Raw genomic sequence first — 17,065 nt, 5'->3', positions numbered from 1 at the left:
AGGATGTCCCTGAAGCACTGCCCTGTCTCTCCAGCTCTGTCTCTGACCCCAAGACTCCCAAAATGTGCTCCTTGAAGGGTGCTTTTACCAACTCCGGCAGGTCTGCAGCCCCAGCCCTGTACCAAATGCCAGTTTGGCTCAACTAGGCTTCCCCTTGAGATAGAAATAGTCTAGAATGTGCCACTGTTATATCACCTTACTCAATCGCTCTCAGTGCTCCATTTCACAGACGAGAAATCTGAAACCTGGTCCAGAAGCAAGGTTATACTGTGAGTAAGAGGCTCCAAGGCCTATCTTCTTCCTCTGTACCAGAAGAACCAGGCCCTGATCAGCAGTGCTTACACATGGGAAAAATGGAGCTGCTCTCTTGGTCCATGTGGTGTAGAATGAGGTTACTCAAGGTATGGTCCACAAATTGTTGTTAGTGCCCACCATGAGGTAAGCACAAGAATTGAGAGTCAGCATTTAGAAATGTTTGTGACAATTGATGGAATAATTTCATGCTTATTAACTCTCCTAATAATAAAAAATTGGGATTCAGGTATTATATAGGAGCTCTGGTAGCATAGTGCCTAAGGCACTTGACTGTTCACCAGAAGGCTGGCGGTTCAAACCCACCAGCCACTCCTCGGAAGGAAGGTTGGGCAATCCTACTTCCATAGTGATACTGCCTCGGAAACCCAAGGAGGGGTCGCTATGAGTCGGGGCCGACTCAACGGCAAGACAACAACAACAGGTATTATATATTGTTTTTACATTTAGGTATCTAGTGAGTAATTTTTATTGTATTTTATGAAAGTACCCATCTGTTACAGATTGGAAATCTAAAAAGAGAGTTTGAGAAGCAGAGATGTACAGGTTGCATGCCTCTCATCTACCACCCAGAGCAAGGAAGATCTTTGACCTCAGGGTTTACAGAAAGAAAAATAACCTGGAGTTGTTTGGCTGAACTAACTGGTTGACTGAGCCCAAAGGTCTCTTAGCCCCATGCAGACTTGAAGGCAATGAGTTTGAGTTTGTTGTTGTTGTTGTTGTGACAACAAGATTATAGATGAAAGAGCATTAACCTTTGAGTCAGAAAATCGGAATTTCTAGTCTTTCTCTGCTACTAATTTGCTACATGGCCTTGGTCGAGTCCCTCTTTCTCTCTGTGTTGTGCCACCTTGTTGATGACATGAAGTCCTTCCAGCTCTAAAACCTATGATATTATGAAATGAGCACTTGGACTTATTGTACCTGAGAGCAGAACCCAAGGTTGGCAGTGTGGCTTCTCCTCCGTGGAAGGGTTGCTCAATCCTCTGACATCTGTCTTGTTCACCCTGTGCCTGACAGAGTTGGCACGCCACAAAGATCTGTTGAAGGTAAGAGTGAATGGCCTTAGGTATTACCATTGCCGTGGACACTAGTCTCAGCCTTTAGCGGAAAGGATGTGCACTGTAGACTTAGACAAATCCCATCTCTACTTATAAACTGTGGGACCTTGGGCAAGCTACTTAAGCCTTAATGTCAACATTTGTTCAATGGGAATACTGAATCTTGCCTTGCAGGATTATTGTGAGGATTAAAATGGATAATGGATTTAAAGCATGTGACATGTTCTTAGTGCATAGTAAATGCTAAAGAAATGTTAATTGCCTTTACAGAGAGCCAAAGAAACAAATATTGATAGTGGCACCTAAGCCTTGGTAGTTCTATGATATTTCTACCACCACCACTACTGATAAGGAGCTTTGGTGGTGTAGTGGGTAAGACACTTGGTTGCTAACCAGAAGGTCAGTGGTTCAAACCCAACAGTTGCTCTGCAGGAGGGAGATGAGGCAATCTACTTCTGTAAAGATTTATAGCCTTGAAAACCCAATGGGGGTCGTTATGAGTCAGAATTGACTTGATGGCAGTGGGTTTGGTTTTGTTTTTTTGGGGGGTGTTCCCACTTCTGATACAATAACAATAACTGCAACAGTAACAACAAATCCCTTATGTTGGGCCTATTGCTTTGTAGACTGTCAGATGTTTCCAGTTTTGATTGAATTTGTCTAATTTTACTTTCATAATCCCCTGAGGTAAGTATTGACTTCATTTTACAGATGAGGATGCTGAGGCTCAGAAATGAGGGAGCTCTGGTGGTGCAGAGCCTAAGGCATTTGACCGCTAACCAGGAGGTTGGCAGTTCAAACCCACCAACTGCTCCGCAGAAGGAAGATGGGGCAATCTACTTCCATAAAGGTTTACCGTCTTGGAAACCCAATGGGGGTTGCTGTGAGTTGGAATTGATTCAATGGCTGTGGGTTTGGTTTTTAAGTTTAGTTAAAGAGAGTCACCTAGCCAACAGGGGACAGATCTTAGAATCTGTGCCTCCTGATACCAGTATTCTCTGTCTGGCCCATGGTACAATATTCCAGCATTCCTTCCTGATAGGGACACTGAGGGACATGTTGTGAAAGTAGTGTGGAAAGATCTTACCAGATGTGAGATCAGAGATTAGATGCACTCCACCTAACCTGGATTTCCCGAGTCCTCTATAGTAGGTGTCATCCATTCATTCTGAACATGTTTTTCCCACGAGATAAAGTCCCTGGGGATACAAATGGTTAAGTGCTGAACTACTAGTCAGAAGGTTGGTGGTTTGAATTCACCTAAGGGCATCTGAAAACATCTGCTTGGTGATCTGCTTGTTAAACATTATCCATGCCTTGAAAACTTTGTGAGGCACTGTTAGCAACCCCACACACGGGGTTGCCATGCATCAGAATTGACTCAACGGCTAACAGTTGGCTTCCTTTTATACATACAATGTGTAGAGTTGTCTTCTTCAGGTCTCAAGGAGGCTTCTTTTAGTTTGGTGTTCTAGGATTTACCCTACCCTTCACTATTTCTTGTTGCTCCTTCAATCTCCTTGGTTTTCAGAGACCATTCTTCCTGAACTATGATCAAAACTTGTAAGAACAGCATCAGGATTGTCTGACCTCCTCTGACTTTGTGAGAAGGAGGAGAGAATCAGCATCCACATCAACCCAAGGCTTATTCCTGTGAAGAAGTGGTCAGATATACCTCCTCTCTCCAGCCTTTTTTTTTTTCTTCCAAGTTTTATTGTGATTTGGGTGAAAGTTTACAGAACAAATTTACTTTCCTGACAGCAGCTCACATATACTTACTCTCATGACATTGACTACAATTTCCCACAATGCAACAGCTCCCCTCCCACTTCCTCCCCATAGGCCGTTCTTCCCTGTGAACTTCCCTCCCATGCACTCCTATCCCCTGAGCTGTCTCCCTGTGCATACACAGCCCTTCTATTCTCCCATGATTGATCTCTCCAAGGAGTGTATCTACCTAATGGAAATGTTCAGCTCATATGCCTGTCTTGTTTGGCTGGAAGCCATGGGAGTGGGTTCACTTCCAGACCTGAAGGGCAGCTAGGGGCCATAGTCTCAGTGGTTCCAGCAGGCTCTATCAGACCAGCTAACCTGGTCCCTTTTTTTTTTTTCTCCACACTGTTCTCCCACTCTATCCAGGATCTCCTACATAGATCCCCCTCCAAGTGGTTGACAGTGATAGCCAGGCACCATCTAGTTCTTCTGGTCTTATAGTCATACGGGATGAGGATTGCATGGTGTACCAGTCCTTTGGAGTAATTGTTTCCATGTATATCTTTGGTTTTCATCATTCTTCTTTGCTCTGGATGAGGAAAGACCCATCATTGCATCTAAATGTCTGCTTGCAAACTTTTAAGATCCCAGTCACTACTCACCAAAGTAGGATGTGGAACAATGTTTTTGTGTAGTATGTTATGCCAATTGAGCTTGATGTCCCCTGTGACTATGGTCCTGAGCCCACAGGTCCAACTACTCACTCTATCCAGGTAGCTGGCTGTGGTCAAGAAGTGACTACAATCTTGTCCCTTGTCAGCTCTACTATATACCTGGGAATTCTTACAGAACATACAAATACACTTGTGGAAACATTGTCTGCCAACCCTATACATGGTCATGGGCACACTCCCCTTGCATAGGCATAGCTAATCATTCAGCCTGTCCACCCATCTATCCACCCATATAGCCATGTTTGCCAACACTGACAACACAGTACTGTATATTCAAAAAGTTCATGTTTGTTGTCTATACCTCCCATGCACCTCTCTATGTCTTCTTCTTCCTCAATGCCACTGTGTTGATCACTCACATTTGGTACATTGCCCTTCTCTTCACCCAAATCAATACTTATCTCTACCTATCTAACAGTGTTCCCTCTCCTACCCTCCCACCCCTGGTAACCAACAAAGAAAATTTCCTTCCATATATAAACCTTTCCTTGACTTTTTACAATAACAGACTAATACAATATTTGTCCTTCTGTGATTGACTTATTTCACTTAGCATAATGTCCTCCAAGTTCATTCACGTTATGCAGTGTCTTGCAGATTATACATTATTCTTTAGGGTTGCATTGTATTCCATTGTGTGTGTGTACCATAGTTTGGTTATCCATTCTTCTGTTGATGGGCACCTAGGCTTTTTGCTATTATAAATAGTGCTGCAATGAACATGGCTCTGCTTACATCTATTCTTGTCCTGGCTCTCACTTCTTTAGGAAATATACCTAGTAATGGAATTGCTGGGTCAAATGGTATTTCTAACTCCAATTTTTGCAGGAATCTCCATACTGCTTTCCATAGTGGTTGTATCATTTTACAGTCCCACCAGCAGTGTATGAGAGTCCCAATCTCTCCACACCCTCACCAGCATTTGTTGTTTTCTGTCTTGTTCAACTTTGCTACTAGTGCTGGGGCACTAGTAAAGCATTGTTGTTTTGATTTGCATCTCTCTAATGGTTAGGAGTGATTAACAGATCTGGCCTCTCAACTGGCAGAAGGTAGAATGAGCCTTGGAACTCAAACCCTGGACCCTGAGTACAGCCCTCTTGCCCTGCTCACATCAGGGCTTAAGGAACTCTCTCTGAAAGGTCATCGTAAAGTCTAATCGCCTTTCTCAGTCCTCTGGGAGGCATGTGGTATTCTAATATCTCTCTTCTTGATATGGATCAAGAGAACATACCATATCAAGAATGTCCCCTTGGTTCTTTCAGAATACCATCTTAAATCTATATCTTCAGTGTTCTCTCTCTCCCAAAGCCAGGACGTATTTCCACTTAAGTGCCTGTACATGCAAAGTTTGTCCCACTGGAACCTCAAGCTCAACATGACTTCCCTGAGTCAAGGGAGAGGCCTCACCAGATGTATTCTTTGGCATTTTCCAGGTCTAAGCTTTACTATTCATGAGGTTTTCAATGGCCAATTTTTTCAGGGGGGAAAAAAAAGTTTTGTTCTGTTGCACATAGGGTCACTATGAGTTAGAACTGACTCAATGGCACTGAACTACAACACCTACCTTTACTACTTCTGGCTCAAAATTGAATTTGTCATTTTCCCTGCCAAAATCAGTCCTTCCTCTTAATTTCTATTAATGGCACCACTGTTCTTGGTGTTACTGAGTCTCAGAATTCCAGAATGTCTTTTATATCTTTTCTCCTGCTCTGCCCTGTGCAAAAAAGTTTTGTGTTCAATAGATTCTACGTCCCAAAATATTTCTGATTTGCTCTCTTTCTTCCATTGTCACTTCTACTGCCCTGACTGAGTCTTCTCCAACAGTCAATCATGGCTCACACTGCCTCTGGGGTCCTCTTGCTGAGCCCAGTTCTTACTATGACATTCCTTGCCCCAAATCTCCAATGATTCCCCGTTGCCTAGTGAATTCTGTAGAGATGGGGTGGGAAAGAAAAGTGAATAAATATTATTAGTGTTTCCTAGAGACATCATCAGAGAGGATGCTGGGGTGGGGAAAAGAATGACCTAATTTTTAGGTCAACTCACAGTAAGAATACCCCATATAGTTCTGTGGTGCGATGACACTTTTATATAGCCTTTCTCACTATGGTCTTAGGATTCCTGCAGAATGATTGGGTGATGCTTTGCAGATAAAGTGCTTGTGCCCCACCAAGGGGGTTGGGCAGCATTGCTAACAATGCAAATAAGATGCATGGAAACTTGTGGGGGTAGGAACATGCAAATAAGGTGTATGGAACCCTAAAGAGGGGATTGGTCAGTTTTGCCATCTTACTAGGCTTCAAAGAGAGCCAAGAGCCAGTTGCAAGTGCAGCACATCCTTTGGACCTGAGGTCCCTGTGGTGAGAATCTCCTAGACCCAGAAGGCAGAGAAAGAGAGCTATAACACCAGAGATGGCATGAGATGTTAAGAAGTGGTGGCAGAGAAATGGTAGCTGCACCACCAGGAGACCAGCAGGAAACGGAGCAGTGGGCTTTCCAGCCCACAGAGCGAGGCAACTATAGTGGTTGTGTGGACCCATGGAGCAAGAGAGCTGAGTGTCTTCAGGCAGGAGGCTTACTGGAGGAGTGGGCTGCCTCTGGGCACTCGGCAGAGGTGGGCTCACAGACCCATGGAGCGAGAGAGCTGAGTGCCTTCAGGCAGGAGGCTTAATGATGAAGTGGGGTGCCTCTGGCACTTACTGTCAGAGCTAAAGAGCTTTGTAACACTTGCCCAAGCAGGACAGGGGCTGAAGGGCTGAGGGCTAGAGAGAAGCCTGTTTGTGAGCACAGCTGAAAAGAAGCTCTCCTGACTCATAAACTGTACCCTGAGTCATTCTTGATCCTGAGTTGTAACCTATTATTTCCCTAATAAACTCCGTAATTGTGAGTATTGTCTGTGAGTTCTCTGTGACCATTGCAATGAATTATCAAACCCAGCAGAGAAGCAGAGAGTACTGTGGGAGGGATGGCTGGTGTCAGAATTCATATAAAGGCTGGAGACAGAAGATAAACTTGATGAATGGGATTTTCTAAAAATTAAATTCTTTATGTGCTTCCAAAGACTTCTCCAAAAGAGTCAAAAGAAAACCTACAGACTGGGAAGAAATATTCGGCAATGACATATCTGACAAGGGACTTATCCCTAAAATTTATAGAAAACTTCAACACCTCAACAATAGAAAGGCAAATAATCCAATTAAAAAATGGGCAGAAGACATGAATAGACACTTCACCAAAGAGGATACTCAGGTGGCCAACAAACACATGAAGAAATGTTCACTATCACTAACCATTGTTGTTGTTGTTGTTGTTTGCCATCGAGGCTGACCTGACTCACAGTGACCCCTCCTTGGGTTGCCAAGGCAGTATCACTCCAGAAATAGATTGCCCAATCTTCCTTCCGAGGAGTGGCTGGTGGGTTTGAACCACCAGCCTTCTGGTTTGCAGTCAAGTGCCTTAGGCACTATGCTACCAGAGCTCCTTCTTAGGGAAGTAACAGGTTACCATTCAGGTTCAAGAACATGCACAGGATACAATTTTTTGATCAGGACTGTCTCCCCTCTGCTATGCTAAACAGGCCTCTCTGGCCCTTGGCCTCTCAGCCTGGCATCTGCCCTGCTCAAGCAAGTGTGTTGCAAAGCTCTTTTAGCTCTGCTGATAGATACACCTACATCCACCCTACTCTGCCAGCAAGCCTCCTGCCCATGGGCACTCAGCTTTCTCGCTCTGTGGGCTGGAAAGCCCACCACTCTGTCTCATGTCTCTTGGTTCCACTGCCGCTGTCTCACAGCCAGGCGCCTCTACTAGGACATCTCTATGCCGGGTATCTCTGCCAAGGAGGTTCAGTGCAGGGATCTCAGGTCCAAGGATACACTCCACTTCACCTCCAGCTCTTCTTTCTTGATGGCAGTGAGATCCCTCCTCTGCTTCTAGGAAGTTCATTTTAAACCTTGCAGATGGACAAAACTAACCAATTCCAACATTAGAGTTCTATAAACCTTATTTGTGTGGTCCCACTCAGTAATGTGGTGGGAGTTACAAAAACCATGGCTAGAAAAGCCATACCAAGTAATTCGCTGCACCACACTGATTTACACATTGTCGGGAGGAATGAGATCATAAGAAAGAAGAATAAAAGCCACCTGCTGAATGTTTATTCTGTACCAGTCATGCCAAGTATTTTTTTTTTTCCATTCTATGAAAGTCCTTTGCACACTCTGAAATAATGAACCAATGGTAGAAATTGTTATCACTACTGTTAGAAAGGGAGAACATTGTAATGATCTGAGAAATGAATGTGAGAGAGAAAGTAGACCCAGAGGGGGTTAACTATTCATTCCTCAAATCTGACAATCAATAGACTGTAGAAGATAGGAGTGATGGCTTGAGAAAGGAGCATCTCTGAAGACTCTTTAAAGATTGGGGCATATTGCCCGTAATTATCAACCAAGAAGAGATGGGAGAGGCCAGGCAGGACATTCTGCTTCGGCCAGGTGATCCTTGACCTGTGAGGTGCTCTGTGTCAGTATCATACCCTGCACTGGTGCCTCGCCCTGTGTTAACGCTCACTCTTTCTCTGATGATTTCAGTCTCCCCCCTTCCCTGACTCCACCAGTCTACCAGTGTATGGAAGGCTGACATGAAAGGCTGAAGGGACCTCTCGAGGAAAATTGCAGAACTTTAACAGACTAACTTGCTTCCCCCCCTGCTTCTGTTTTCTTTTAAATAAATAGAATAGCCAATCTCTTTACGGAAGCTGAATTCTCTAGGTTTGTTATTTTCAACTCTACATTCTTTTAAGCATAACCCTCTCCCACAACTGGTTTTGGCTGAGAACTGTGTAGCCTATGAAGCAAGACGACCCTGGGAAGAGGGACGCTGTGTCTGGAGTAACCAGGGAAAAGAAGAACAAAGACAGTCCTGGCCCTCCCGGGGATCTTTAACCCCCTTCCCATTTCCCTATACAATCATGTTTCTCCATTTGCTTGAGAAGACAGACATTTTAGAGAAGCGATTCTCTCTGTCTCCTTGGGTATCGACACTCAATAAACCTTTCGCTTTCCCACTTCAACCTGTCGTGATCCTTGACTCTGTGAGACAGGGGGTAAGGACCTTGTTCTTATAACAGATTTCTGGCATCACTGGGTGGGCTTTTTGCCCCTGAGATATGGTGGCCCCATCTCTGACTAAGGCATGAGTGGTCTGGTCTAAGTAACTGCCAGGATTTTCTTTTTCCAGGCAGACTGCGCACTGCCTCTGTCTGCAGACAGCCCTACAAGTCCATTTTGCATAGAGAAGGAAAAGCAAATGGAAAACTTCAGGTGCTGGCTTCTGGTAAGTCCCCTACCCTTTTCCTGGGTGCTACAGGACCAGGACTAAGGGACACAGGAGAGGCTCGTCCTTAGTCACAATAGCACCACTCGTCCATGGGAAGATGGAAGGCTTAGTTGACCATCCCGCGAGGGAAACCTGCTTCATATCATTCCTCAGAAGAGGAAGGCTGACTTGATAGGGGGTGGGGGTACTATTTCAGGATCAGGGTCTCTGGAACATCTGATGTGTGAGTGTGGTTTTGTTTTTGTTTTAATAGTTTGTGTGTTTTGTTTTTGTTTAAATGGTTTGTGTCTTTTTATATATAAGGTATAAATTGTCCTTTTTTTTTAATGTCCTTACTACCTCATGTTCTCACTACCTCTTGATAATTTGAAAGTAAGTATAGCAAGTTCATACTTCTCTTTGTTGACCTTGCCAAGCATTACACTTAAAGAACTTTGTTTTGTTTGTCAGAGGGACTTTCAGGTGAAGGCAGGAATGTTTAAGCTCTTCCAAACCAGTGGTTTTAACAGAGCTGTTTGCACTTCACCCACCCTCTCCTTGGAGTTTCACACTCAGACCCCTCATTTTGTTTTCCTCGTTTATTTTTTCTACAAGAAATTTAAAGGTGAAAGTAACCTGAAGCCCTGTTGAACTCCCTTGGCAACAGCAGTCCTGGAATTAGCCTTCCTTAGTATTAGCCTTCCACATAGACCTTCTCTCCTTGCCTCAGCCTGAGTCTGTGGTTCTTAAGTGGCACTGGACAGAATGTAGACCCAGTTTCATGGTTGTGTTTTCCCGGCTAGTCAGCCAGGGGTGCTATTTGGTGAACAGTCCATGCCCTCCGGGGTGAAGGAGAATGCTTGCCCCCACCACCCCCTGGAGATTTCTCCAGGGCGCCTTCAACCTGTGATGTGGTGGACTTGGCCCGGACCCCACGCTATCTCCTTGAGAGGCGATGAAGGAACCTTGTTTCAGGTATGCTTACATTTGTTGCGTTTGTAATCCGGTTCTTATTAGCCAACCTTGAAGTTGTTCAGCTTGCGCTGAGGGTTGCACACCTGGTATTGAGCAGGTTGTCCAAGCAGGGGAAGTGAAAGGAATGTGTATTGGTGTAAGTGTTAAGACTCTTAAACCAACCTGTTTACTGGCTTTTCTGTCCTGTTTTTCTGATTCTGTTTCTTTTGTAACTGGTTTTGAGGTGGATAACAGTCAGAGTATACCAGAGGGTACTTCTCTAGAATGTATTTTAAAACATTGAAACAAATTTGCTTCTGATCCCATGAAAAGGAAAAAGCTGGTCTTTTTAAGCATAGTTGTATGACCACAATATGAATTAGGAGACCAAGAATGCTGGCTGCCTTATGAGTCAATAAATTGTAATACTATTTTGCAACTGGATTTGTTTTGTTCCTGCATTAGCAAATAAAACAAGAAAATATATATAAAGACCTTTATATCTTTGTACAATGATAAACTCACCAAGCTCGTAAGATTTATGTTCACACTATTACTAAGGGTAATCAGTCTTCAGCTCCTTCCCCAGTACTAACCAGAGGAGAGGTTATGACTCTTGTTGTTGTTGTTGTTGTTATGTGCTGTCGAGTCAGATCTGACTCATAGCGACCCCTCCTTGGGTTTCCGATGCGGTATCACTACAGAAGTAGATTGCCCAACCTTCCTTCCGAGGAGTGGCTGGTGGGTTTGAACCGCCAGCCTTCTGGTTAGCAGTCAAGTGCCTTAATTACTATGCTACCAGAGCTCCTAACTCCTTACTTTCCTTAAATCTCTCTCCTCCATATGTGCCAGAACCAGACTTTACTTTTAAGTGGTAGCTACTGGGGAGAGGTGAACCTGCAAGAGGCTCCCTAATTTCCCTTTCCCACACCTGGCAGGGGACACCCTATCAGGGACCTGATTTGGTCCCGAAAGGGCCAGAGACTGGGCCAGGCCATGGGGATGTGGCTAGGGATCCATACCCACTTTGCCAGATCTCCTCAGCGGGGAGAGATGGTTAGGGTGCATGTGCCTTTTAGCACAGCTGACTTATAAAATTGGAAGGGTCACACTCCAGGGTACTGAAGAATCCAGGCAAAGTGTGTATGAACAGCTGACTTTTATGTTAACTCCTTTGACCCAACGTGGGCTGATTGCCAGTCACTCCTGATTACTGTTAACTCCAGAGGAACAGAGATGGTGATGAACTGAGCCTAAGAGGAAGCACAGAGGCGCAGAGATGCCTAATTCCAGCAGGTGGCAGCTACTTTGGACAACGACATGCCACTACTGGACCCCTGCTAGAACCCAAATGACAGAGAAGATTATGCAAAGCTTTTAGTTACAGAGACTGTATTTGAATAGGAATTAGGGATGGGGCTCCCAAACTTAAGAGTCTAAATGCGGTATATATATAAGGTATATAAGATTAGCAAAAGAAGGATGAGGCTCCCTCTGTCTTCTTATAGAGAATTCTCAGAGCCTTCAAACAGTATACACATTTGGACCCTGAAAGCCCAGATAATATTGTGTTTATTAGACAGAGAATTCCTGGCTGTAGGAAGAAAATTCAGAAAACTGAAGGAAGTATGACGGTGGGCAATGAACATTTAGTGAAGTGCTATCAAGTGCTATCAAATAAGTGCTATTTGAGACTAAAGCCCAAAACAGACCAAAAGAAAGTGACATATTTGATGAGTTGAACATTTACCTGAGGTAGATACATTCCTTAGAGAGAACAATCATGGGAGAAAGAAGGGCTGTTTATGCACAGGGAGACAGCTCAGGGGGCAGGAGTGCATGGAGGGATGGACACAGGGAAGAGGTGACTGTTGGGAGAAAGTGGGAGGGGAGCTGTTGCATTGGGGTAAATCGTGGTCAATGTCATGAGACAAAGTGTGTGTGAGCTGCTGTATGGAAAGTGAATTTGCTCTGTGAACTTTCACCCAAATCATAATTTTAAAAAAAGAAAGAAAGTGACATATTTGAGATTTGTCATCAACAAAGGAAAAAGGAAATTACAACTGGAGAGAAAGCAAGCCATTTGCCAGCTAACCCAACCAGACATGCAAACCGCTTAAAGGATTCCGAGGTATGGCAGGATTTTCTCGGATTTGAATATCTGGTTTAGGATTTGTAACTAAATCCTTGTACTTCCTCCTGGAAGGAAAAAGAGACTTACCTGTTTTTGTGGGGAAAGTAGAGCAATAGCCCTGTGATAAATAAAAGCAGGCCTTATTGGAGGCCCCGGCCTCAGGGTTGCCAGATAGAGACATAAGTCTTTAGATTTGTTTATGCATGAGCATCAAGGCACAGCGGCCTGAGTTCTTACCCAGTTCCTGGGATTTTGGAGAAGATTGGTGACATACTTTTCTAAAACTTTAGATCCCGTGACACAGGGCTGGCCCGACAGCTTGGAAGTGACAGCAGTAACAGTGAGGATGCTGAAAGCTGCTGACAGGCTAACCTTAGGACAGACCAGGTTTACACTGCTCATTCAGTCCTGGCAGTCCTAGATCCAAGAGCCACCCACTGGCTGTCCCAAGCAAGAATTTCTCAGTATCAGGTCTCCTTAGTACACAAGCCAAGTGTGCAGATTTAGCCAGAAACTAGCATAAACTTGGCTACCCTGTTGCCCACTTTGCCCCAAGCAGACCCCATTCATCATGATTGTGTCAGGCCCCTTAGCTTGGTGTCTGCCAACAGTCCAGATCTCTCCGACCAGCCACTGCACGAGTCAGCTCTCGCTTATTTCATAGGTAGGAGCAGCTTCAAGGAGAATGGACAGCAGAAGGTGGGCTATGCAATCATCAGCCTTACCAAGGGCTCGGAGGCAAAGACGCTCCCTCACGGACCATCATTGCACATAACTGAGCTATCACCATGATCCAGGCATTGAGGGTGGCACATGGTCAGAGGGTGACAGTAAATACGGATTCAAAAGGCCTTCCCTTGCAGGATTGAGAAAGCCATGGAAGTGGCCAAAAGACTGTTGGGAGAGATTATGCCTAGGTTTGAAATTCCCCAAATGATTGTGGTCGACAATGGAAACCATTTCACTGGCATAATAATCCAGTTGGTGTCTCAACATTTGGGTATTGAGTGAAAGTTTTATGCTGCTTGGAGACCCCAATTTAGTAGTAAAGTAGAAAAGATGAAATCAAACGTTAAGGACTCACATAGCTAAATTGTGTCAAGCAATTAAATTAAATTGGGCAAAAAAAATTCTCCTGGTGGCCCTGTTCAGAATCAGAGCTGCCCTCAAAACAAAACTGAAGGTAAGTTCCTTTGAGATGGTGTACTGGCACCCCTAGTGCAAAACCTAAACACCACTGATTTAAATCATACCAATGCTGATGTTTAGGGGCCGGAAATACTTGTGAAAAAAAGGAACCTGTTTATAAAGCAGTATCTGCAGATGACAAGGCAGACTTTACAGAGCCTGTGGGAGCCTCACGCTCTTTCTCAGTACAATCCACTTCCCAAGGTCCCTCTACGCACATCTGAGCGGGGAGTTGGGACAATGTGAAGGCCTGGAATCCTGAGGACCTCACAGAAAAGTGGAAAAGACCCTGTGAAGTCTTGCCGTCCTTGCCTACTGCGGTGAAGGTGAGGGGCAAAGGAGCATGAATACACCACTCCAGGATGAAGACTGCCCTGCACCGGAGGTCACTCCGCAGAGCCCGGCTGCTACAGGCCCTGGTACCTCTGGAGGCAACTCCATGGGAAGGGCTTACATGGCTTTATAACAGAAACCCCACCAATGAATAAGTAGACATTACTTTAGACTGAAGTTGAACTTACTTCATTTTATTTGTTTTTACCATGTTTTGTTTTGTAGTTTAGGTAGAATTTCTAAGTAAACATTATTTTGTTCACAGGTACATAATTTCCTTTTTATCATGCCTTACAGGGACCCACTTTGTAGAACCATGTACTTTAGGTTTCCTCCCCTTTCTTCCCTCGGATATGGTCTGTTTCCTACATTTTTCTAGAAGTTCAAGTCAGGCAGAAAAGAGACCTCTTTTCTGTAAATCCTGCATCCTTAGGCCGATCAGGAACAGAAATTCATCCAGTCTTACACAAGACCAGATTTGGGTGGTATTTTTTTTGAGAACTGTCATTTCCAGTTTAAGGATTAGGCATATGGAACTTTTTATTCAAAATTTATCAGACACCATCCACCTCCTGGCCATGAGCATGGAGGAGGACATACAAGTCCAACAGTCCTCTCCGAATTCTTTGACTGAGGTTGTTTTAAATCACCATATAGCCTTGGGTTTATTTTATTTTATTTTTTTGCCAAATATGGTGGGGTACATGCTATTCTAAATAGGACATGTTGTGCTTGGATAAATACTTGTGGGGAGGTTGAATTAAATTTGAATGCTATCCACAAAGTTACTGAATGGACAAAACCAAGGGCCTGGGACCAAAGAAGTGGATGGAGCTTGTCTGAGAACTTATTTCCCAACCTGCGCTCTAGGCTCACCCTCATAATGACTTGGGGCCTTGTAATGATAATCCTATGTACTTGTGTGCCAAGCTTGATGAAATTAGCCTCTAATGAAAGTCTAACACCCTCAAGGCTACTTGTATATTTTCTCTCTTTAAGACACGTAATACTAGCGAACTTATGCAACAAGATGTTATTAGTTTTGCTCAGTTTTCCCCTCTGAGGAATTGACCATTTGTCACCCCCATGCAGCAGGAAGTGGCCTAAGACAGAGACCACCGTCCCATTTCCCATTTCCCATGAAACCTTGGAAACAGGGGGGCTGTGGAAGACTGAAATGGAGGCCGAAGGGCTCCTCACTGAAAATTGCAGAATCTAACAGACTAGCAGCAGGATTAAAGTGGACATTAAACAAAGGGACTAACTTGCCATTTTTCCCTCCCTTTTGCTTCCTTTTAAGTAAATAGAATAGTCTACCTCTTTATGGACGCTATGTTCTTCAGGTTTGTTATTTTCAACTATACATTCTTTTAAACGTAACCCTCTGCCACAACTGGTTTAGGCTGAGAACTGTAGCCTATGAAGCAAGACGACCCTGGGAAGCAGGCTGCTGAGTCCGGAGTCACCAGGGAAGAGAAGGACAGAGACATTCGTGGCCGTCCGGGATCGTCATCCCCCTTCCCATCTCCCTAGAGGATCTCGTTTCCCCCTTTGCTTGAGGCGACAGGGGTTTTGGAGAAGTGATTCTCTCTGTCTGCTTGGGTATCGACACTTAATAAAGCTTTTGCTTCCCTCTTCAACCTGTTGTGATTATTGGCTCTGTGAGACAGGGGTAAGGACCTTGTTCCTACAAGGGGATATCAGAGGCTCCTTGTGGGAACAAGATGGGAAGCTTTCCCTGTCCATTCAGTGGGGACTGGTGGCCTGGCTCTTTCCTTACAGCCCTGTCTTCCAAACCACCTCCCCTGCTCCGTCAAGCCTCTCACCCACTTGGCTGGCTCAAAGGGCCTGGGCTCCAAGCCACCCAGGCTGGCCTCTCTTATCCCTGATCAAATGCAATGATTATAATTAAGTCTTGGCAAGGTTCCCTAGGAAGCTAAGGTCCTTAGTGCTGCTTGGGGGTGGGTGGTGGAAGACCCTTGCTATGGGCAGGAGGAAGCCTCGGAACCTCACCCATCTCTGAACTCATCCCTTTTCCTCAGGGCCCCTAGGGCCTGCAGGATGGTGGACCTTTCCATCCAAGTTGTGAGAGCAATAAATTAATAGAGGGGCAGGGAGAGGGCAGCTGGGGGCAAGGCCGAGTCTGAGGTAGGCAGGCTCCCTGAGGCTCCAGCCTCCGAATGACCCAACTCATAGCGACCCCTCCTTGGGTTTCCGAGGCAGTATCACTACGGAAGTAGGATTGCCCAACCTTCCTTCCAAGGAGTGGCTGGTGGGTTTGAACCACCAGCCTTCTGGTTAGCAGTCAAGTGCCTTAGGCACTATGCTACCAGAGCTCCCAATGCTCCAGCCTCCGAATGCTCACTCACAATTCAGCTTCTCCTTTCTCCGAGAGCACTGCAGGAGCTTCTCACCTGATCTCGCTATTTCCAGAGTCTCTCCCCTCCATCCCAGCCCAGTCCCAATTGCCTGTGGAATTCTCTTCTTACACCACAGATTTGATGCTAGCATGCTTTATGAACCTTCAGGGCTTCCTACCTCATCCATCCTCTTCAACCTGTTGTGATTATTGGCTCTGTGATTATTGGCCATGTGTAGGAGGCCTTTCACAGCTTGAACCCTGCCCACTGCTGCCTTATCATTCATTCATTCAAGTCTTCAACAACATTTTTTAGGGACTACTCAGAGCCCCTGGGGCGCACCAGTGGCTCCTCTAGAAGAAAAGGTCTTGCTGTCTGCTTCTATTAAAATTATTACAGCCAAGAGACCCCTTTAGAGCACAGTTAACTGGCGCATGTGGGTTGCCGTGAGTCAGAATTGACTTGACCAACAAATAACACTACTCTGCGCCAGGGACTCTGGTAGCATAGTGCCTAAGGCATTTCACTGCTAACCAGAAGGCTGGCAATTCAATCCCACCAGCCACTCCTAGGAAGGAAGTTTGGGCAATCTATTTCCATAGTGATATTGCCTCAGAAACCTCATAAACCCAAGGAGAGGTCACTAGGAGTCAGATCCGACTTGACAGCAGCGAGTTTGGTTTTGGTTTTGGTGGGCCAGGGACTGTCTGTGCTGAGATCTGCTGGGAATCTCATGCCCTGGTCCACCCACACTTGTCACCTATGTTTGCTGTTGTTTTTAGCTGCTGTGCAGTCTGTTCTGACTAATGGTGGCCTTAGGTATAACTAAAGGTTGCCCAGTCCTGCGCCATCTCCATGTCTTTTTTTTTTTATTAGGATTTGGGTGAAGATTTACAGAGTAAATTCACTTTTCATACAGCAGTTCACATATACTTTGTCTCATGTCATTGACCAAAATTT

Source organism: Orycteropus afer, unplaced genomic scaffold (assembly GCF_000298275.1).
Source record: "Orycteropus afer afer isolate SDZICR_OR568_19922 unplaced genomic scaffold, OryAfe1.0 scaffold00130, whole genome shotgun sequence".
Taxonomy (NCBI): domain Eukaryota; kingdom Metazoa; phylum Chordata; class Mammalia; order Tubulidentata; family Orycteropodidae; genus Orycteropus; species Orycteropus afer.
Note: the sequence above shows the minus strand (reverse complement) of the source record.